Raw genomic sequence first — 22,961 nt, forward strand, 5'->3', positions numbered from 1 at the left:
ACATGTTGTGAGTGTGTGAAGGTAAACATCACATGCCTGATGAAGGGGTCCTGTGCGGCTTCGAAACGTTGCACTATATTTTTCTGATGTGATCTTATCTTGAATAAAGTTTTTTTGGACTGGTAATGGCAGCATATCGGCTCTATGTAAAAAGCAAGGCCTCGGGTGCTCACAAAAACCTAGGGTTGGGGGGGCATGGGGTGGTCACTTTCCCCTTTTTAAATTCCACCAATGGTTCTGGGCTGATGATGGAGCTGATGTCTGCAGCTTGAAATCATGTCTTCTGTTCTTGGAGTCTATTCTATCCTTGGAGTCCTCTGTGGTTCTGTCCGGTATGGTCTTCTCACCTCTCAGCTGAGGTTTTTTTCCATGATCATGCAAGATTTTATGACCCAAATTTCCCAGATATTTGCTGACTTTTATTGCAGAGGCCACAACGCTCTCTTACGCCCTGTCCTGCAGATTCTAGATCTGATCGGCCCTTGCTTATAGGACACTTGGTGGCTGGTGGCAGGCGAGGGTCGGATGGTCAAAGAAGGGCAAAAGTCACTGTAGGTGGGCAGAAAATGGAGTGAAGAGTGGCAGAAAACGCTCCTCTGATTCTCTATGGCAGGAAAGAATGCATGCAACACCCCATCTACAGGATGACCTCGGAGCCTAGTACCACCTTTGTGGCAAAACCACCAGAAATATGGATTAAAGGCTCCTAGCGACTTAATGAGTCCTAGCAAATGAAGAAGCTCCTAGTGCTTGGCCCAACAGGTTAACTCACTCAGTATTCAGAATTAGGGCAAGCGCTGAGCTAATGCTAAAAGGGCCAATGCCAATGGCTCCGGACCTTGCAACTGCTCAGCAGTAAACTTTTACCAGAACAGAGTCTGGAAAGGGCTCTATGTAAAACCAAGTACCCAAATGTTCCTTCTGAGCTCACACATCCAGTCCAATGGGGTAAGGTCATGTTAATCCAAAAGCCAGGCTTCAAACTGCATTTGAAGAGATTAAACTCCTGCAACGATGTAAAGAAGAATCTTTATTGAAGAAAACCAAAAAGGAATAAAAAAAACCCAAAAAAACATGCTAACTAAAATTTAACTAATCTTAACACAGCACAGCTGTAGTAACGACGCCCACCCTCTGTCAGGGCCCAGACTTGAACCTGGGATCTCTATTGTGTCTGGCATTGACTCTGCTTGCTGAGCCACCTGGAATTCTGGACAGTTCCCTGGACAAATCTTTGAATGATCCTGACGTAAATCTTAATTGCCTTGAACCGTTTGCTCCTCCCATGAACTTCATGATTAAAGGCATGTCTCTGCCCTTCCTGGTTGCCAGAAAATTGTGCTTTCACCAGCCAATATCTCGCTGGTCTCTCCCGCTGCCGTCCGTATCTTCACTATTATCCGTTATCGACATTTGGCTTGTTCCTCGACTACACTTCTGCTTAATCCAAACCTGCAACTACTCGTTACAGACCTTTGGATACTCCTTGACTACACTTCTGCTTGATCCCTATCTACTATATCTGCTACTGGACCCTGGCTTGCTCACCTCCTGGTGGGGAGATCCTGAGGACCGCAACCGGGTGCTAACACGCAGCAAAATCCATCTCCACCATCAGGAGCTCTGGTGAACACCGGTTAGTACTTTGATTCCGCACCTCAGATGAGCCTGCGTCATCTGCCAAGGTGACCTACCTGTGTTCCTATCCTGCTGGTTCCTGTGCAAGCTTCCTCTGCTATAGCTACTGGCCTCCGAGCCTGACTCCAGACCGTGACACCCTCCTTGGGACAATAGGAGCATGCTGATAGTTCCAGTGTCCCTCAATGGACGGGAAAACAAAATAGATTTTGCTGGATTAATATTATGCGTTTTGGTGAAAATCAGGAGAGAATTGCTCTGAGCAGCTTTATAACCAGCCAAAAACGTCACACTGAATTTCTTTAAACATGGCTTATGGAGTTCCGCCTTTTTTACATTATTCTTCTTTACTTAAAAAACAATAAGCATTTTCATAATGGTTAGATTGTCACAGCTTCTCGGTGTGTTTCCACTCCAGATAAAATATTGTATATAATTTAGGTTCAATAAAATAAACTGCATTTAATTACACAGTCTGCTAATATTCTTCTCTCTTCACATTATCATACTGGATTAAATAATCAAAATGATAATGATGTATAAATTAGACATAATGAATGATCATTAAAGTGTAGAGTTGTTTTTTTTTAAGCAAATTTCATCTTAAAATAACGAGTTAAAAACAAAAAGAAGAATAGCAGAGTAAGAGAATAAATAACCCTTGTGTAAAAAGCATTTAGTTAATGGTGTTGCTATGGCTTTTATGGCGTAGATCTACAAACCCGATTCCAAAAAAGTTGGGACACTGTACAAATTGTGAGTAAAAAAGGAATGGACTCATTTACAAATCTCATAAACGTATATTTTATTCACAATATAATATAGATAACATATCAAATGTTGAAAGTGAGACATTTTGAAATGTCATGCCAAATATTGGCTTATTTTGGATTTCATGAGAGCTACACATTCCAGAAAATTTGGGACAGGTAGCAATAAGAGGCCGGAAAAGTTAAATGTACATATAAGGAACAGCTGGGGGACCAATTTGCAACTTATTAGGTAAATTGGCAACATGATTGGGTATAAAAAGTCTCTCAGAGTGGCAGTGTCTCTCAGAAGTCAGGATGGGCAGAGGATCACCAATCCCCCCAATGCTGCGGCGAAAAATAGAGGAGTAATATCAGAAAGGAGTTTCTCAGAGAAAAATTGCAAAGAGTTTGAAGTTATCATCATCTATAGTACATAATATCATCCAAAGATTCAGAGAATCTGGAACAATCTCTGTGTGTAAAGCCCCGTACACACGTACCGATTGTCGGCGAACGATCGGCCGTCTTTTGTCCCCGGGCTGTCGGTGTCTGTTGAAAAGTGCAAAGACAGCACAAGAATTTTGTCCGCCGACTACAGAAGTGATGTCATGTAATGGTTAACTTTCCCTGTGTTTTTTCTTTTCTGAGCATGCCCAGTCTTGCAAATCTGCGGTCTGTCGGCCGAATTCTGTACTGACTGGCGAACAATCGGCCGCTCTGGTGTCGGCACACAAAAATTTAAATGCTTGCAAGACAGATTCTTGTCGGCAGAATGTGCGCTGATGGCTGTCGGAGGCACCATACTAACAAGCGTACAATTGGCAGATCTTTCGTCCGCCGACGTTTGTATGCCGACGATCGGTATGTGTGTACGGGCCTTAAGGGTCAAGGCTGGAAAACCATACTGGATTCCCGTGATCTTCGGGCCCTTAGACGGCACTGCATCACATACAGGAATGCTACTGTAATGGAAATCACAACATGGGCTCAGGAAAAATTCCAGAAAACATGGTCGGTGAACACAATCCACCGTGCCATTCGCCGTTGCCGGCTAAAACTCTATAGGCCAAAACAGAAGCCATATCTAAACATGATCCAGAAGCACAGGCGTTTAAAATGGACTGTGCCAAAGTGGAAAACTGTTCTGTGGTCAGACAAATCAAATTTGAAGTTCTTTTTGGAAAACTGGGACGCCATGTCATCCGGACTAAAGAGGACAAGGACAACCCAAGTTGTCATCAGCGCTCAGTTCAGAAGCCTAGTAATAGATAAAGAGGGGGATCTACGCGCTGTCAATCTGGTATAAGAATTAAAAGGGAGCCAGTGGAGGGGAATGTGGATAAGGTAAAATCACCAATAAAAGATGAAATAAATAAAAATTGAATTAAAAAAAAAAAAAAAAAAAGAAGATATATATATACATAGGACATAGGACATAGGATATATATATATACATAGGACATAGGATATATATATACATAGGACGAACTCCTATATCATCAGCAGCCAATTCTAGTATTATCACCAATACTGCTATAATGAGGTATAAGAGGTGAATCGGCGCTAATGAGACGACAATAATCTCAATGTGTAATAAATAAACAATGCTAGAAGCATATAAGATCTCCAATCCTTAGTAGAAACGCCTGAGCAAAATAACTAAAAATACTTGCGTGATAGTGAGTGACAGATGAGTGAGGGATGTGTAATCCAAAAAAGCTGGCCAATTGGAATACTGAAACAACCTGATGCGTTTAATCAAAAACGCATCATGCGATAAAGAAGCGATAAACAATAAATTTCACCAGCAATCCCAAGGCTGATATACCGGAAGAATAAGGTGGGAATAAGAATAAGCTTTCCTTGAAAAAGTCACGTGCCAGAAGTACCTTTTTGATGTACACCGCAACTTTGCGGCTGCCTGTTTTTACATTTGTCCATGTGAGTGTTACTTTGTGTCTTATAATAAATACCCCTTTGGTTACAATACTTCACTATGGAGATTATTATGTTTCTTTGAACAACTGGGAGTTTTTGGAATACCTATACTGAGCGGAGGAGATCGGTGGTATACTGGTGAGCAGAAAATCTAGTAAACATTTTTTGAGATGTGTTGATGCCATGAAATTTAAAAATCAAATTATTTTTCCCTTTAAATGATAGATTTTCTCAGTTTAAACATTTGATATGTCATCTATGTTGTATCCTGAATAAAATATTGAAATTTGAAACTTCCACATCATTGCATTGTTTTTATTCACAATTTGTACAGTGTCCCAACTTTTTTGGAATCGGGTTTGTAGAAGTGATGCATTTTGGTTGCAGATGTTGTTGAGAGGTTGCCTTCCCCTAGTCATATGCTAATTAACTCATTGGACTGGTTCATGAGCTCAGGACAGGAAGTGATGCCACAGGAAGTAGAGGGGAGGGAATAGACTTGAGAACATAAAGGAGAAAGTTTTGCAGGACTACAAAAAGCCAGGAGCAGTCTGGAAGATCCTGGAGGTCGACTTCATCATAAAGAAAGACTGAAAATAGAAATGTTACAAATCTACTAAATCTACAACCCAAGTTAAGTAACTTTTGGTGTATCCCTCTTGTATACCATTATCCGTGCTAATTTGCTGGCAAGAATAGATAGTATGTGCACATCTATATTGCATGCATATTTTGTGATACTTTGTATGCCATGAATTGTTTTTCTACGATTTAGTGCAGCATTTTTGTTTCGTAAAGCAAATTAATATACACTACAGAGGTTTTTATGCTTCCTTGCTTTTACTGTGAAGAACTTTAAAAGGACACAAAGCAAAACACTCATATGGTCTTCAAGGGACAGCCTTTATTTGGACCACCTTTTGTAAATATCATCAAAGATGCTACTGGTGGCAAGAACACTCATCTCTTCAGCAGAAGAAACCTAAGGAACAGACTGCAAAGTCTTCTCCTTTGTTAGTTTATTTTTTTTTATTTCTCCACTTGACCCAACACTCTGAGAACCCCCAAAGCTTGGACTCTTGTCAACCCATAAAACCTAGCACCCGAAGTCTACCACATCCCCAGAGAAGTCTTCCTCTACATGGTCCTCAGTCTGGTGGCCAACATAATTCAACCCATTTCCTCGGAGACCAGGCTATCATGGACCTGCCTCTTTGCCTTAGGCACTTTGAAGGAATACCGAACACTTGTGTCAAAAGAGTTTAATCTGCATGGCCTTTAAGGGACAGCAGCTCTTCAGACTAGCTCTTGTCAACATCAAGGCAGTGGCAAGAGCACCCATCTTGCTCACCAGAAGAAACCTAGGGAACAGACTGCAAAGTCTTCTCCCTACATAATTGAGTTGTTCTAGTTTCTCCTTTACACAAGCTCCCACATCGAGATCCCCCATGTTTGGCTTCCGGTCTACCGACACAACCCAGCACTCAAAGTCTACCAAATCCTTAACAAGCCTTCCTCTATTTGAAGGTCCTCAGTCTGATGGCCAACATCATTCAACCCAGATAGTCTTGGACCAGCTCCAGCTTGTGACTGTACAGTGAAAGGAGAAACAGCACTGTGATGAGCTTATCTACCTGTCGCTCTGCTGCCTCCTTCTATCAGCATGCTTCTTGTCAGCACATGAGCTGAAAGGCCTTTGTACTTCTTTCTCACACTCTCCCAATTTGTGGGGTCTAGTATTGATGTTGGATGAGAAGACCTGGCACTCATTCAGCGTTTCATTTCATCACAGGTGTTCAGTACCGGTCAAACCACGTCTTTAGGGATCTGGCCCAGACTGGTCAAACCACATCCTTAGGGATCTGGCCCAGACCGGCCAAACCACGTCTTTAGGGATCTGGCCCAGACCGGTCAAACTGCATCTTTAAGAATCTGGCCCAGACCGGTCAAACTGCATCTTTAGAAATCTGGTCCAGACCGGTCAAACCGCATCTTTAGAAATCTGGTCCAGACCGGTCAAACCGCATCTTTAGGGATCTGGTCCAGACCGATCAAAGCCACGTCTTTAGGGATCTGGTCCAGACTAGCCAAACCACGTCTTTAGGGATCTGGTCCAGACCGGTCAAATCACGTCTTTAGGGATCTGGTCCAGACCGATCAAAACCACGTCTTTAGGGATCTGGTCCAGACCGATCAAAACCACATCTTTAAGGATCTGGTCCAGACCCGCCAAACCATGTCTTTAGGGATCTGGTCCAGACTCGTCAAACCACGTCTTTAGGGATCTGGTCCAGACTGGTCAAAGCACGTCTTTAGGGATCTGGTTCAAATCATGGTTTTATGGAGCTGGATTTGTACACAGGGGACAATCTTGGTGGAACAGAAAAGGGTATTCTCCAAACAGTTACCGCAAGATTGGAAAAGCACAATTGTTTACAATGTCATTGTATGCTGTACTGTAGTATTAACAATACCCTTTACATCTGGACTCAGTCATTTGGAGAAAGTCCACAAAGAGGTTGTGTAGTGTGTTTGTATTTTTTTATTTATTTTTGGACAGCAAACATCTAAAATGTAACTTTGGGGTTACCAGTAATACCTCTGAAGATTGGCTCACTGAAAATCACATCACAGCTTCCCTTTAAAGAAACAAATGTAGCAAGCGTTGTTGGACTGTAATCAGTTCTGCCATGACAGGTCGACTTTGACAAGTATTATTCAGCTGTCATTTGATCCCTGAACTAGAAGTCAACCATTGTTTACTGATGTGCGGACGGACACGGTGGTCTCATTGGAGGCATCGCTCGGGGCCTATTCTGTGCTGTATTCTGCTCAGTCAACCGACAACCTGCAAACAACAACAAAACTAAGGACACAAAGAAGCTCCGGCTAGGTGATGGAACCTGCACTGGATGGGCCGCATCACAGGAGACTGCCAAACCCAAGCAGTCGCTCCTCACCCAGCACGTCCATGCTGTACTCACTGGGCTGGATAAAAACGCCAGTAAAATGCAGATCAGGCTTTTTATTTAGGCTAATGCTGTCAGGTTAATGACGATTTGGGTATGATAACGCTCTGGCCGCACGACTTTGTGCTGAACGCGATGTGAAGAGTTCCCTTCTGCATGGACGCACAATCACTTTTCGTGTGTAACAACTGGTGATGTGCAACAGACAGACAGCCTTATAAATAGCAGGCAGCTCGCGTTTTATTGGACGTTTCGGATCTTTTTTAAAGCTCGACGTTTTGCCTTATTTGTACTGAATGAGGAAACGAGTCGAACAGCATAATCATAGCACTGGAATAGGAAAGAACGAATATTAAAGTAGATGCAAACCCACCCTAACTGAATGAAATCTCATTTCCTCTGTGCATTGTGAAAAAGTGCCAGGTTTTTAAAGTTGAACTCCAAGCAAAAAATTGATTAAATTCATTATTTTCCTCAAAACTCTACAAACAATCCCCCATAATGACAACGTGAAAGAAGTTTGTTTAAAATCTTTGTAAATTTATTAAAAATAGAAAAGGAAAAAAATCCCATGTACACAAGTATTCACACCCTTTGACACTCAAAATTGAGCTCAGGTGCATCCCGTTTCCACTGATCATCCTTGAGATGTTTCTACAACTTTGAGTCCACCTGTGGTAAATTCAGTTGATTGGACATAATTTGGAAAGGCACACACCTGTCTATATAAGGCCTCACAGTTAGCACAAACCAAGCCATGAAGTCCAAGGAATTGTCTGTAGACCTCTGAGACAGGATTGTATGGAGGCACAGATCGGGGGAAGGGTACAGAAACTGGCTGGCTAAACCGTAGCGTTAAAAAACTTATTAGGGGAAAAAAATTGGCCTTCAAGAAATATAAATCAGAGGGCACAGTATCGGCCTTCCAGCAATACAAGGAGGAAAATAAGAAGTGTAAACACGAAATCAAGATGGCTAAAATCAACTTTGAGAGACAAATAGCGGAGGATAGTAAAAAAAACCCAAAGAAATTCTTTAAATATATCAACAGCAAAAAAACTAGGGCAGAGCATATTGCACACATAATTAACAATGATGGGAGGATGGTTACAGAGGACACTGAAAAAGCAACCGTGCTGAATTCTTTTTTCTCGTCAGTCTTTACACAGGAAAAGGAAGGGTACACTGACCATGACTGTATGGTTAGTAGTAATACACAGGACTTGCCACTATGGCTAACAGAGGGGGAAATCAGGGAAAGACTGGATAAACTTAACACAAACAAATCACCAGGCCCGGATGGCGTACATCCGAGAGTGCTCAAGGAACTCAGTAAGGTTATATCTAGACCACTGTTCCTGATCTTTGCTGACAGTATTAGGACAGGAGATGTACCAGGGGATTGGAGGAAGGCTAACGTGATTCCAATATTCAAAAAGGGCCAGAGACATATCCCGGGAAATTATAGGCCTGTCAGTCTGACATCAATAATATGTAAACTTTTGGAGGGGATGATAAGGGACTATATCGTAGAGTTTGCTAAAAACAACAACATCATCAGTAGTAATCAGCACGGGTTTACAAATGGGCGTTCTTGTCAAACCAATCTCTTAGCATTCTACGAGGAAGTGAGCTGTGAGCTAGATAGGGGGAGACCAGTGGATGTGGTGTACTTGGATTTCGCTAAGGCGTTTGATACAGTTCCCCACAAGCGCTTAATTTATAAAATAAGGTCTGCAGGTATCGACAGCAGGGTTTGCTCTTGGATACGGAATTGGCTAAAAGGCCGTGTCCAAAGGGTAGTAATAAACAGCGCATACTCAGACTGGTCTGAGGTAGTAAGCGGGGTGCCCCAGGGCTCAGTCCTGGGACCAACCTTGTTCAATTTATTCATAAACAGCATTGAGGACGGGATCAGTAGTTCGTTATCAGTTTTTGCAGATGACACAAAATTGGCCAGGGCAATAACTGCACAGCATGAAGCAGATATCCTACAGAATGACCTGGACAAAATTACAGAGTGGGCAACGACATGGCAAATGAGGTTTAATGTGGAGAAGTGTAAGGTTTTGCACTTGGGGACCAAAAACATAAAAACACAATACACGTTAGGAGGGGAACCCTTGGGGGAATCAAAAATGGAGAAAGATCTGGGAGTCTTAGTTGATGATAGATTAGGCAACAGCATGCAATGCCAAGCGGCAGCTTCCAAAGCCAACAGAATATTAGCATGCATAAAGAAAGGGATGTATTCCAGAGATAAGACTATAATCCTTCCACTTTATAAAACTCTGGTCCGACCGCATCTGGGAGTATTCTGTCCAGTTCTGGTCGCCAGTCCTCAGGAGGGATGTGTTGGAGCTGGAGAAAGTCCAGAGAAGGGCAACTAAACTGATTAGGGGGTTGGAGGACCTTACCTATGAAGAGCGGCTGCAATCGCTCGATTTATTTTCCCTGGAGAAAAGACGTCTGAGAGGGGACATGATAGCAATTTATAAATATCTTAATGGGGATCTCAGCTTAGAAGAAAAGCTGTTCATTCGAAGGAATTGCATGAGGACTCGAGGACATACAATGCGATTAGAGGAGAAGCGTTTTAACCTCAGGCAACGTGGGGGGTTCTTTACTGTTAGGGCTACAAGATTGTGGAATTGTCTACCACAAGAGGTGGTTTCTGCGGGTAGTATGGTGACTTTCAAAAGACTCTTAGACTTACATCTCAAGGATCAGGAGATTGAGGGCTATGTTAGATGATTACAGTCACACACACCTACACAGGTTGAACTGGATGGACTATTGTCTTTATTCAACCTCACCTACTATGTAACTATGTAAGAAACATTTCTGCAGCATTGAAGGTCCCAATGAGCACAGTGGCCTCCATCATCCGTAAATGGAAGAAGTTTAGAACCACCAGAACTCTTCCTAGAGTGGGGTGCCCGGCCAAACAGAACATTCAGGGGAGGGGGGCCTTAGTAGGGGGGGTGACTAAGAACCCGATGGTCACTCTGACAGAGCTCCAGTGTTTCTCTGTGGAAAGAGGAGAACCTTCCAGAAGAACAACCATCTCTGCAGCACTCCACCAATCAGGCCTGTATGGGAGTGGCCAGACGGAAGCCACTCCTCAGTAAAAGGCACATGACAGCCCACCTGGAGTTTTCCAAAGGGCACCTGAAGGACTCTCAGACCATAAGAAACTAAATTCTCTGCTCTGATGAAACAAAGATTGAACTCTTTGGCCTGAATGGCAAACGTCATGTTTGGAGGAAACCAGACAATCGCTCATCACCTGGCCAATACCATCCCTACAGTGAAGCATGGTGGTGGCAACTTCATGCTGTGGGAAGGTTTTTTAGTGGCAGGAACTGGGAGACTAGTCAGGATGGAGGGAAAGATGAATGCAGCAATGTACAGAGACATGCTTGATGAAAACCTGCTCCAGAGCGCTCTGGACCTCAGACTGGGGTGAAGGTTCATCTTCCAACAGGACAACGACCCTAAGCACACAGCCAAGATAACAAAGGAGTGACTAAGGGATAACTCTGTGAATGTCCTTGAGTGGCCCAGCCAGAGCCCAGACTTGAACCTGATTGAACATCTCTGGAGAGATCTGTGCACCGACACTCCCCATCCAACCTGATGGAGCTTGAGAGGTCCTGCAAAGAAGAATGGGAGAAACTTCCCAAAAATAGGTGTGCCAAGCTTGTAGCATCATACTCAGAAATACTGGAGGCTGGAATTGGTGCCAAAGGAGCTTCACCAAAGTATTGAGCAAAGGCTGTGATACTAATGTTTTTTATTTTTAATAAATTTGCAAAGATTTCAAACAAACTTCTTTCACGTTGTCATTATGGGGGATTGTTTGTAGAATTTTGAAGAAAATAATGAATCTATTTAATTTTGGAATAAGGCTGTAACAACAAAATGTGGAAAAAGTGAAGCACTGTAAATACTTTCCAGATGCACTGTATATTCTTCAATAGCCATAAAAAATATAAATCCACCTTCAAACCCAAAAATATTACCTTGTAAAAGTAGCAATGACTTCATAACTGTGCTGTACATAGCCTGTGCAGAGAGCAGAGCTGTGGGAGGGGCCCAGCAGGCACCTCCCACTACAGGCTGCCCACAGAATACTATAGGAGGAGGCGGAGACAAGACCAATCACCATGCACAAGAGGTGAGAGAGCAGAGTTGTGGGAGGGGCCCAACAGGCACCTCCCATTACAGGCTGCCTGTAGAAAACTACAGGAGGGAGTGGAAACAAGACCAGTCACCCTGCACAAGGAGAAAGTGCACAGCTGTGGGAAGGGCCCAGCAAGCTTCACCTACTACAGGCCACCTGCAGAAAACTTCAGGAGGGGGCAGAGACAAGACCAGCCCCCTGCACAAGGAGAGCGAGCAGCAGTTAGAGGTCTTTATTACAGAAAGTCTCACAATGGGTGACTGCACAGATCTGGAAAAAAAAAAGCTAAGCACACCGAGATTCAATTAAGAACACGCATGGGCTAGCTTTAAAAATAAACGTTATTACACACTAATCTCCTTATACATATAAATGTCAAATTATATTTTCTAATATACAGGCAGCACATCCTTTTCATATTTGGCTGCCTCACGGAACTACAAGTCCCATGACGCTTTGGGACATTAACAATGGTGGTTGACCGGATAAGAGGTGGGATTGTGGGCAGGCATTTATATGAGCCAATCAAGTCAAGTAGATGTCAATGGGCAGACAGGGAGACTCTTGCCCTGTCAGTCAATTATTGCAGGTAAAGTGAGAGGGGCAGCCTGGGAGTCTCTGCAGCCCAGGACCTCCAACAGCCCTGCTGTCCCAACTGTTCAGAATAGACTACAGAATAGCAGTGTCAGGGGTTCACCGTGGTGCGCAGGCGCTGCAAACCGGTGAACGCATATGCGCATGCGCGTACGCAGAGGCGTCTTGAACAATTAGAGGCCAACATAACGTCCTCCCGTTCGTGCGAACGCGCATGCTCGCGCAATCATCATTGGCGCAAAACGGCTTATTTAAGGGCAGTAGTCACACTGAATCTTTGCAGTGTGATCTTCAGCTCTCCTGTGCCTGTATTTACCTGCTGTTCCTGATCGTCTGACCCGGCTTGACCTTGAATACCTGCTGCCTGCCCTGACCCCAGCTCGTCTTGACTACTCTTCTGCCTTATCCCGATCTGCTTAACCGCTACCGGCTATTGAACCTGGACCTACTCTTGGCCTGGCTGGGGAATCCGGAGGACCGCGACCTGGTGTTAGCACGCAATTCGCCAAACATGCTAAATCCATCCCCCATCTCCCTTCAGGTATATCTGCCCTACACCTGTCCATTAAATGCATGTGCTTCCATTGTTGGAGACTCACAGAATTTAGAGTTAGGACCACAGATAATGGGGTGCCTTGACGGGGCTCTTTGGCTTACGCATGTATTTGCAAATGTGTGCAACTAAACCCCTGTTTTTAACGCGTACTGTTGGACAGGTCAATTCGGTTGGTCGCAGATTGGTCGGTAAGGAGAGCTTGGAAATCTGTTTGTCTTGTTAAATCCATCCCCACCATCAGGGGCCCAGGTGAATTCCGGCTAGCACTTAGACTCTGTGCCTCTGGTGAACCTGTGCCCTGCTAAGGTATCCTGTTAGCATCCCTGTCCTGGGATCGCATATACGTTCCAGGCTCTTCACCCGGTGAGAAATCCTTCTACACGTCAGGCTCTGCCACGACAACCCCCGACAAGTAGCAATCCTCCTCAAGAAGGGAGTATAGCTGCCACTGGCTTTACAAAACAAGATATGCAGGAGACTGAGAGCAAGCTGATAGGTGGAGAAGGCACAGTGACAGAGAAGCTCATAATTATGCTGCTACATCCAGTTGAGGGCTGGGGGGTGGGTCCATGACAGCCTTGGTTTACAGGAAGAAGTAGCTTGAAGGATGCTGGCTGTCACACTGAGGACATCTAGTGGTGGAATGGAATGGTTACATGCTCTCTAAGTCTAAAGGGGGGGGGGGGGAGGGTTGGGGAATGGCCCGGGACCCCCAACAGTGCCGTTGTCACAGCTGTTCAGAATATACTACAGAAAGGTAGTTAGACAACCAGAATTCCCATTTAAGTAGAGAGGATACCTGCCACCGGTCTTACAAACAGGATCTGCAGGAGATTTTCAATTGTCCATTTGATGTGACTCAAAGAACTATTGTGAATTAAAAACAGACTCAATGTTGATGCAAGGTAGGAGAAGACGCAAAGGTGTTTTAACACGTCCAAGCAGAGTTCAGCTTTGGATTCTTGCACAGTCCTAGTCATGACAGGTTCTCTTTGATCTGGAGCACCAGGTTGAAGATCTGTATAAGCCATAGCCTGCCCCTGCTCATTGGGTGATATACGACTTTTATACACAATATTCTTATTTCTGTCATGGTGCTGCCCTCGCCAGACGCCCGCTGCACTACTTTTATATCCGGCGGTTGCTAAAATGACACATTACACAATGTAAGAGATTGATGGTTTACATAAAACAACAAAACCGGCATTTGTTTGAGAAGTGCCAGCGTGTTCCCCGGCAGTGCTTGCGCCGCCTAGTTTATGCGGAAGGGTCATAATATTTACGAGCAAATTTCCTCAAGGACTGGCTGGCCGCGACGGCGGAGGAGAATATTACCGAGTATAAACAACACCTGTTACCGCGGGGCCACCATTTGAATGCACCAATAAATACAGAGACTCGGTAGTCGGAAATTTTCACTTTGCGGTGGTGGCCGTCGTTGTAAAAACAGATGCGGAGTGTTATAGAAAGTGTCAGCGATGAACTCAATGTGAGAGTGAGGGATGAAATATTATGGCGGGAATAGGGCGGTAATTCTATATGCTGGCCGGACTCCCAAGGATGCCACGTCCAAAGCTATGGACCTAAAGGGTATCCACAGACTGAACTTTGTTTTTATTTGGGACGCAGAATGGAAAGGGTTAAAGCCGGTCAGATGTTTTTATCAAATGTCCTACTGGGGAGTTTTGACTTCACTTCCTGTTCTGCGGACACAACAGGAAGAGAGAGAAATTGGACTTGTACTCACCATAAAATCCTTTGCTCCGAGTTCATTGAAGGAAGCAACCAAATCATTAGACAGATGACTGCCTCCATCTGTTTTTGCATGAGAGTTCTGGGTCCTGTGGTTGCTTCCTTTAAAGCAGTTGCTTACGCACAACATCATTCCAGACCACTGCAACGGGAGATTCTATATAAATAGAACAGTGTCCACGGCTTGCTAGACCGGCACATTTGCCTGTCCAACCAACAAAAGCATCACTGTTCTGGTGGGATTGCTCTCCCCTCTTGCTGTCTGGGAAGACCCTCCTTCCTCGAACTGTCACTACTGATGCAAGTCCCTTCTGGAGGGGACAGTAATGAGTCACCTGTTGGTCCAGGATCAATAGACTTTGAAGGAAGCCATCTTCCAATCAACATCCTGGAGCTCAGGGCGATCAACCTAGCTCTATTCCACTGGACGACTTTTCGAAGGTTGCCCAATAAGGGTCCAACTGGACAATGCCCCAGCTGTAGCCAACAACAATCACAAGGGCAGCAGCAAGAGCTCTCTTACAGCTCTGGAGGCATTTCGGATTCTCGTTTAGGTGGAACTTCATCTCCCAGCCTTATCTGCAGTCCACATTTCATGAGTGGATAACTGACAAGCGGACTATCTTAGCATTCAAAGTCTGGATCAAGGGGAATGGTCTCTACATGAGGAGGTACTTGGTTGAGGTCCAGCAGAAGAAAAGACCTCTCTTGCACCTCTTGTCCAACAACCATGGTAGTGGTGACAGGAGATGTAAGAACACAGTGGCACGAGGGTGGATGTTGCGGTTAGCGCCATCTGTCAGTAGGGTTTCATCAGGGCTCAAAACTGCTGAATAAATGGTGTACTGGAATGATAAAGTTGGAGGCATAATCAAAGGTTATGATGATTGATCCAGCACCAATTCCCAATAAAGGAGGACCCTTTGAATCCCTGAAATTCATTGGATATTTATAAGATAAGAATTTGAATAAAAATGAATCTGGACTATTCTGCTTTTGGTGCTTTCCCCCTTGTACTCCCATAAGTCTTACTCAAGCAAACTGTAAACCTGGGTTCATCACTCCTGGGAGAGACACCTAGGAAAAAGCTTTCCCTCGACACTCTTCAACATCTGATTGACAACCTTCTTGAAGAGATCCAGAACCCCAAACCTTTCTTCTACTTCTAGCAATAAAAACACTCTCTTTAGGCATCGATCACCGCTATGCCCAAAGAACAAATTATACTACCATCCCTGAATATGATGGGATATACCATATAGTTGAATACGGCAACTGGAGAGATGGAAACACCATGTGGTGCCGCACAGTAGATTTCCGCTTAGCCTGGGCAGATCAGGAAGTAAAAGTGATATAAAAGTATTTATATTCAATTTTTGCTCCTTTTTAACATTTTCTGCCAGAAACAGATAATAGGTAGTTCAAGGGGAGCTATAAGAAGGGTTATGAGATTTGTTGTTATCCTAGAAAATAGCTTTAAAACATTCTAGGTATGGATATTTTGAGCACTATATGGCCATATGGTGGGACCAAATCCCCATTTTTATTTATGGATTGTCTTCAAATTTGGTAGTAATTTCTTTTGCATGTGTGCGCTATTCTTTCTTAATATGTATGTCTCTTGGTTCACAGCTGCACCAGCTTTAGAAATACATGGGTATGCTCCCCCAATTTTTTGCTGGTTTATTATGGATATTTTTACAAAGTTATATTGCTCCAGCATAGAAGAATGTAAATATGCATTTACCATACTTGTGGGATCCCTCTAGAACAGTGATGGTGAACCTTGGCACCCCAGATGTTTTGGAACTACATTTCCCATGACTCTCAACTACACTGCAGAGTGCATGAGCATCGCGGGAAAAGTAGTTCCAAAACATCTGGGGTGCCAAGGTTCACCATCACTGTTCTAGAAGCTGGAAATTGCCGAAGTAGACACCGCTACTTCACCATTACTCCAGTGATCTCCATGAGCTTCCAGGTGCAGTATAGAGTGGCTACCTAGCTGTGAACCCAGAAGGTTGGCTGCTCAGCACAAGACACCATTCTCAGATAGCTTTGCACTTTCTCAAGGAAAGCAAAGCATTCTCTATTAGGACAAGGTGGAGGGCATGGCATAACAGCCTCGCCACTCCACCTCGTCCAGAGAACACTTTGTGGTGATTGAGGAAGGAGCGCGCATGCTCCGAATGCGAGCACCCCCCTGCCACTATTGGATGTAAGCCTGGATACTGAACGCTGCCAGAAACACAGGAAGTGTTGAACTCCACCGGCACAGCCAGGACCACGGCCGCCACAGTGTACTTCCCTTACATCCCTGCAGTGTTGCAGATGAACCATCACCATTTGCTGGTCAACTATTTCCTCTGTGTGAGTTAAAATCAAAATTTTTTAACATTTTCGGCCAATTTGTTTTATGCTACATATGTTTGGTAAACAAAAATCGCAAAAAGCGTATTTTGATTGGTTTGCGCAAAAGTTATCGCGTTTACTAACAAAGGGAAAGTTTTTTGTCATTTTTGTTGTTTTTTTTAACGCGTAATGGCGGCGATCTGCGTTTTTTTTGCGGGACTGCGACATTGTGGCGGACAGATCGGACTCTTGACTGACATTTGTGACACTTTTGGAGTTACCAGTGACATTTCTACAGTAATCAGTGCTATACATATGCACTGTTACTGTAAAAATACACTGGCAGTGAAGGGGTTAACTTTATTTGAGAGGGAGGGGCTGTGTGTGTCCCTAGGGGCGTGATTCTAACTGTGATTGGCTGTGGCTTGAGCTGTAGAAACAGTGATCAACGGTCCTACATAGTAGAACCGTGTGATCACAGTTTCTACACAGGGGAGAATGACAGGCGGCTTGTTTACACTAGCCGCCTGCCTTTCTCCCTCTCCCCCCGACGATCGCTGAGTGACCGGCGGACATCGGGTCCGCCAGTCACACGCGCGGGGGGGTCAGTGACCACGCTGGAGCGCGCCGCCGGCGGCGCGCGCTCGCTCCCCAGAGCCTCACAGGCTAGTGACGTACCCCTACGTCACTCTGCCTGTGAGGGGCTGACCGCCGCAGTATATCTACTTGCGGCGGTCGGCAAGTGATTAATGACCTCACATTGTTCTGTCCAGATGGCTAGATAATTCGTTCAGGTTCTGTTTCTGCATACAAATTCATCTGCATATGATATTGTAATGCGGCAGAGGGGAGGGAGGGTGTACACTGTATGAGAGTGACTGAGTGTAAAACTCTGTTTTTATTGGATTGTGAATTTCATGTCCTGTTCCCCACAAGGTCCACCTGGGCGGTAACCTTTTGGGGGAAAACTGTACCATTAAACCTAGAGAGAGTTCTACTTCACCCTTAATCTAGAGTCCCATTTCTTATTGGGGGAATCTGCTACAAGAGATTGCTATGCTCTTCATACTCCCTTGAATAATCACTAAGCTCTTGTAAGAGCTTGTCCCTGTTCCTGCTTCACTCTCTGGGAAAAGAGAGGTTCACCCACTGGAACCTGGAGCCTTGTCGTAGGTCCAGGGTGGGTGGGTAGGAGACGGCGAGACCCCAACCAAGCTGTGGCGGTTCGTGGGGTCTGCGGTGGTTACGGTGTCTGGTGGAGTGCTTGGAGCCCTCGGGAAGCACTAGAAGCATCTGTCAACGGAGGTACCAAATCGGGGTGCCAGTTGATCCGTTACAGGTGGGTTATGGTTTTGCCATGATTTAGGGGCCCACTGATGCCTGTTGTACTGGCAATTCAGAGAACTGTTTTATACCCATAGTAAGCCAGTGCCTCCTTTTGTAGGTGTCGCTGGGGTGGTGTTGTGGTCTGCCTGTTTGTTAATGGCGTCGCTTCGATATTGTTCTGGTGTCCTTGAGTGCCCGCTCCACTGTAAGTGCACGAGTTACGTTCTGCCTGCGCATGTGCGGAAGACTCCTTTCTTCGCAGTCGTGTGGTGGCGACGGCCATTTGAGGTCCCAGTGAGGGCTCTAGGTGGGCAGTCGATTGCCAGTATCTCTCGCCATTGGCAGAGTTGGGTGCATTTGGGCGTACCTGTCGCTTGGGGCAGAGGCTAGGGCAGCTTAGATGTTATTTTCAGATCGGCATCCAGGCAGTGCCCGCGCAGGATGATGACATCACAGGTATAGCCAATACCCCACTATATACAATATCTCCCACTATATACAATATCTCCCACTATATACAATATCTCACAAAAGTGAGTACACCCCTCACATTTTTGTAAATATTTTATTCTATCTTTATGTGACAACACTGAAGAAATGACACTTTGCTACAATGTAAAGTAGTGAGTGTACAGCTTGTATAACAGTGTAAATTTGCTGTCCCCTCAAAATAACAACACACAGTCATTCATGTCTAAACCGCTGGCAACAAAAGTGAGTACACCCCTAAGAAATATGTCCAAATTGGACCCAATTAGCTATTTTCCCTCCCCGGTGTCATGTGACTCGTTAGTGTTACAAGGTCTCAGGTGTGAATGGGGAGCAGGTGTGTTAAATTTGGTGTTATCGCTCTCACTCTCTCATACTGGTCACTGGAAATTCAACATGGCATGAGGATCTGAAAAAAAGAATTGCTGCGCTACATAAAGATGGCCTAGGCTATAAGAAGATTGCCAAGACCCTGAAACTGAGCTGCAGCATGGTGGCCAAGACCATACAGCGGTTTAACAGGACAGGTTCCACTCAGAACAGGCCTCACCATGGTCCACCAAAGAAGTTGAGTGCACGTGCTCAGCGTCATATCCAGAGGTTGTCTTTGGGAAATAGACGTATGAGTGCTGCCAGCATTGCTGCAGAGGTTGGAGGGGTGGGGGGGTCAGCCTGTCAGTGCTCAGACCATACGCCGCACACTGCATTAAATTGATCTGCATGGCTGTCATCCCAGAAGGAAGCCTCTTCTAAAGATGATGCACAAGAAACCCTGCAAACAGTTTGCTGAAGACAAGCAGACTAAGGACATGGATTACTGGAACCATCTCCTGTGCTCTGATGAGACCATGATTAACTTATTTGGTTCAGATGGTGTGAAGCGTGTGTGGGGGCAACCAGATGAGGAGTACAAAGACAAGTGTGTCTTGCCTACAGTCAAGCATGGTGGTGGGAGTGTCATGGTCTGGGGCTGCATGAGTGCTGCCAGCACTGGGGAGCTACAGTTCATTGAGGGAACCATGAATGCCAACATGTACTGTGACATAAAGGTGTATAATCTGTGCTATGGATAAACACCAATGTGTAATAAAGTGCTAAGTGTGCATAGAGCTGCTGCCACACTTCGACTGCTACCAAGGTAGTGCCTGTTGTGAAACCTATGTAAAAATTGGGTTTTCGCGCTGCTCTGTGTGCAATAAATGTACAACTAGTATAGTGTATCATAAACCAAAAAACAGAAAATGTATGAAAGAATATTGTACAACATATGCAGAAATTATGTGCAAAAAAATTACAATTATGAATAAAGTGCATGCGCTAAATAAAAGGTGCCCAAGTGATGTAAACATCCAATTTCAGGAGACAATTTATATATAAACTGTGGGCTAATACAAGGTGATCCGTGTTTAAAGTGAATGGTCCATAAATCTTATGCAGTATCTCGTTAGTCCCAACTCTCCAGCTCTTCTTGTTGGTCCTTTTGGTGGTATCAATAAAAGCAACAATATTTCATGATATTACAGCCAGGGGGTTGTGCAAACGCATGCAGAGTGCCCGGTGTCTCCACTCATGCCCCCCTCCTGCTACTTCACTCACGAGACATCTCTCCCCTTGCCACAGGGGTATCCAGCCTTTACAGCTACACCCGGCTGTATGCCTCTGACGTGCTCTCCTTCCAATCCCTCACAGTATCAGAAGTACATAGAAATGGCAAAAATAGACCCCGTAGTGTAAATCCGAACAAATGGTTTTATTAAGAAATCACAGTAGTGCACTTACATTAGATCAAAATCAATCTGCTGTGTCAAACCAGGAAGTCCACAATGCGATGCGCTCCACTGACCCAAACCGGAAGTGGTGCAATGAAGCTAGGCTCCGCTCTACGTGTTTCGTCACACTGACGTCATCGGGAGCGGCACCATCTTGCTCCACTCACCGGTTTATATCAGGTAAGGTATCCTAGCAACCCCAGGTCACGTGATCCGTGGCCATTTTTAATAATTAGTGGCCCGGGAGTGTATCCAATGTCTCCAGGCAACCCTATATCCCATCCAAATGCTTCCGAACACAGCCTCTCCCCCCCCCCAGCCTACAACACAACGACAGACATCAATGGGTGTATAATGTTATTCATCCTGTACTCAAAGTTTGCCTCTGTGTTTATTTTTGGACCCATGCTAATCCACCCAGTTACTATTAAAATGTAATGTTTTTTTCTTGAATAGGCCATTTTTCTTTGCTGCCAAGATACAAAAGGACCCGAGGAAGCGATTATGCGAAACGCATCGACCTTTAGGAGCACATAGCAAAAGACATGTCGATCTTTTTACACATTACGTGTATTGTCCCACGTTGATATGAAAATATGGTTTTACGAATGTTTTTATATCTTTTGTAGATCTGGTATAAACATTGTCATTATACTATAATATGTAGTTGTCTTTCCCATGGTGAAAGTAAAGTCCAAAACCCTCTAGTTTGTTAATATAGGTTTCACGTGAATGAGGTATCTTATATATAGGCTGACGTTTTCTCTTTTTATTTTTAAAAAATAGGGGGCAGTTTACTGTTCTTCAGACCATAGGTACCATGATCCAAGGTGGAACAATGTAACTATGTATCAACTATCCATATCTGGAATTCAGCTTTAAGTCAACATACACTCACCAGCCACTTTATTAGGTACACCTTTTCAATTGCTTGGTAACAAACTGCTAATCAGCCAATCACATGGCAGCAACTAAATGGATTTAGGCATCTAGACGTGGTAAAGACAACTTGCTGAAGTTCAAACGAAGCATCAGAATGGGGAAGAAATGGGAATTTAGGCGACTTTGAACGTGGCATGGTTGTTGGTGGCAGACGGGCCGGTCTGAGTATTTCTGGGATTTTCACACACAACCATCTCTCGGGTTTACAGAGAATGGTGGAAAAAAGAGAAAATACCCAGTGAGCGGCAGTTGTGTGGACGAATGTCTTGTTGATGTCAAAGAAGAATGGGTTCCAGATGATAAAAAGCAGAAACTCAATTAACCACTCATTACACCTAAGGTGTGCAGATTACCATCTATGAACGCACAACACATCTAACCTGGAAGAAGATGGACTACAGCAGCAGAAAAAGACCACACCGGGTTCCACTTCTGTCAGCTAAGAACAAGAAACTGAGGCTACAATTCTCACAGGCTCACCAAAATTGGCCAATAAAAGATTAGAAAAACATTGCCTGGTCTGAGAAGTCTCGATTTCAGCTGCGATATTCAGGAGGCAAGGTCAGAATTTGGCATGGATCCATCCTGCCTTGTATCAACGGTTCAGGCTGGTGGGGGTGTAATGGTGTGGTGATATTTTCTTGACACACTTTGGGCCCCTTAGTACCAATTGAGCATGGTTTAAACACCACGGCCTACCTGTGTATTGTTCCTGACCATGTCCATCCCTTTATGACTACAGTGTCCCCATCTTCTGATGGCTCCTCCCAGCAGGATAATGCACCATGTCACGAAGCTCAAATCATCTCACCACTGGTTTCTTTGACAATAAGGACACTGTCCTCCAATGGCCTCCACACTCACCACATCTCATCCAATAGAGTACCTTTGGGATGTGGTGGAACGGGGAGATGGGCATCATGGATGTCCATCCCTGTATGACTACAGTGTCCCCATCTTCTGATGGCTTCTTCCAGCAGGATAATGCACCATGTCACAAAGCTCCAATCATCTCACCACTGGTTTCTTCACCATGACACAATGAGGTCACTGTACTCCAATGGCCTCCACACTCACCACATCTCATCCAATAGAGCACCTTTGGGATGTGGTGGAACGGGTAGATGGGCATCATGGATGTCCATCCCTTTATGACTACAGTGTCCCCATCTTCTGATGGCTCCTTCCATCACGATAATGCCCCATGTCACCTTTGGGATGTGATATAACAGGGGATTGGCATCATGAATGTCCATCCCTTTATGACTACAGTGTCCCCATCTTCTGATGGCCCGTTCCAGCAGGATAATGCACCATGTCACAAAGCTCCAATCATCTCACCACTGGTTTCTTCAACAATAAGGACACTGTCCTCCAATGGCCTCCACCACTCCCCACATCTCATCCAATAGAGCACCTTTGGTATGTGGTGAAACGAGGAGATTGGCATCATGGATGTCCATCCATTTAAGACTACAGTGTCCCCATCTTCTGATGGCTTCTTCCAGCAGGATAATGCCCCATGTCACCTTTGGGATGTGATGGAACGGGGAGATTGGCATCATGGATGTGTAGCTGACAAATCTATAACAACTGCATGATGCTATCATGTCACTATTGACCAAAATCTCTGAGGAAAGTTTCCAACACCTTGTAGTATCTATGCCATGAAGAATGAAGGCAAAAGGGGGTCCAACC

The 22,961-nt window shown here is 44.6% G+C and overlaps 1 protein-coding gene across 3 annotated transcripts in view; it reads right to left on the reverse strand.

The window, feature by feature from the left end:
- Positions 1-22,961, reverse strand: part of CHM (CHM Rab escort protein) — a 262,693-nt gene that overhangs the window by 196,626 nt on the left and 43,106 nt on the right. The window lies entirely within an intron of this gene.

This window comes from Pelophylax lessonae, assembly GCF_965119305.1.
Source record: "Pelophylax lessonae genome assembly, chromosome: 7".
NCBI lineage: Eukaryota > Metazoa > Chordata > Amphibia > Anura > Ranidae > Pelophylax > Pelophylax lessonae.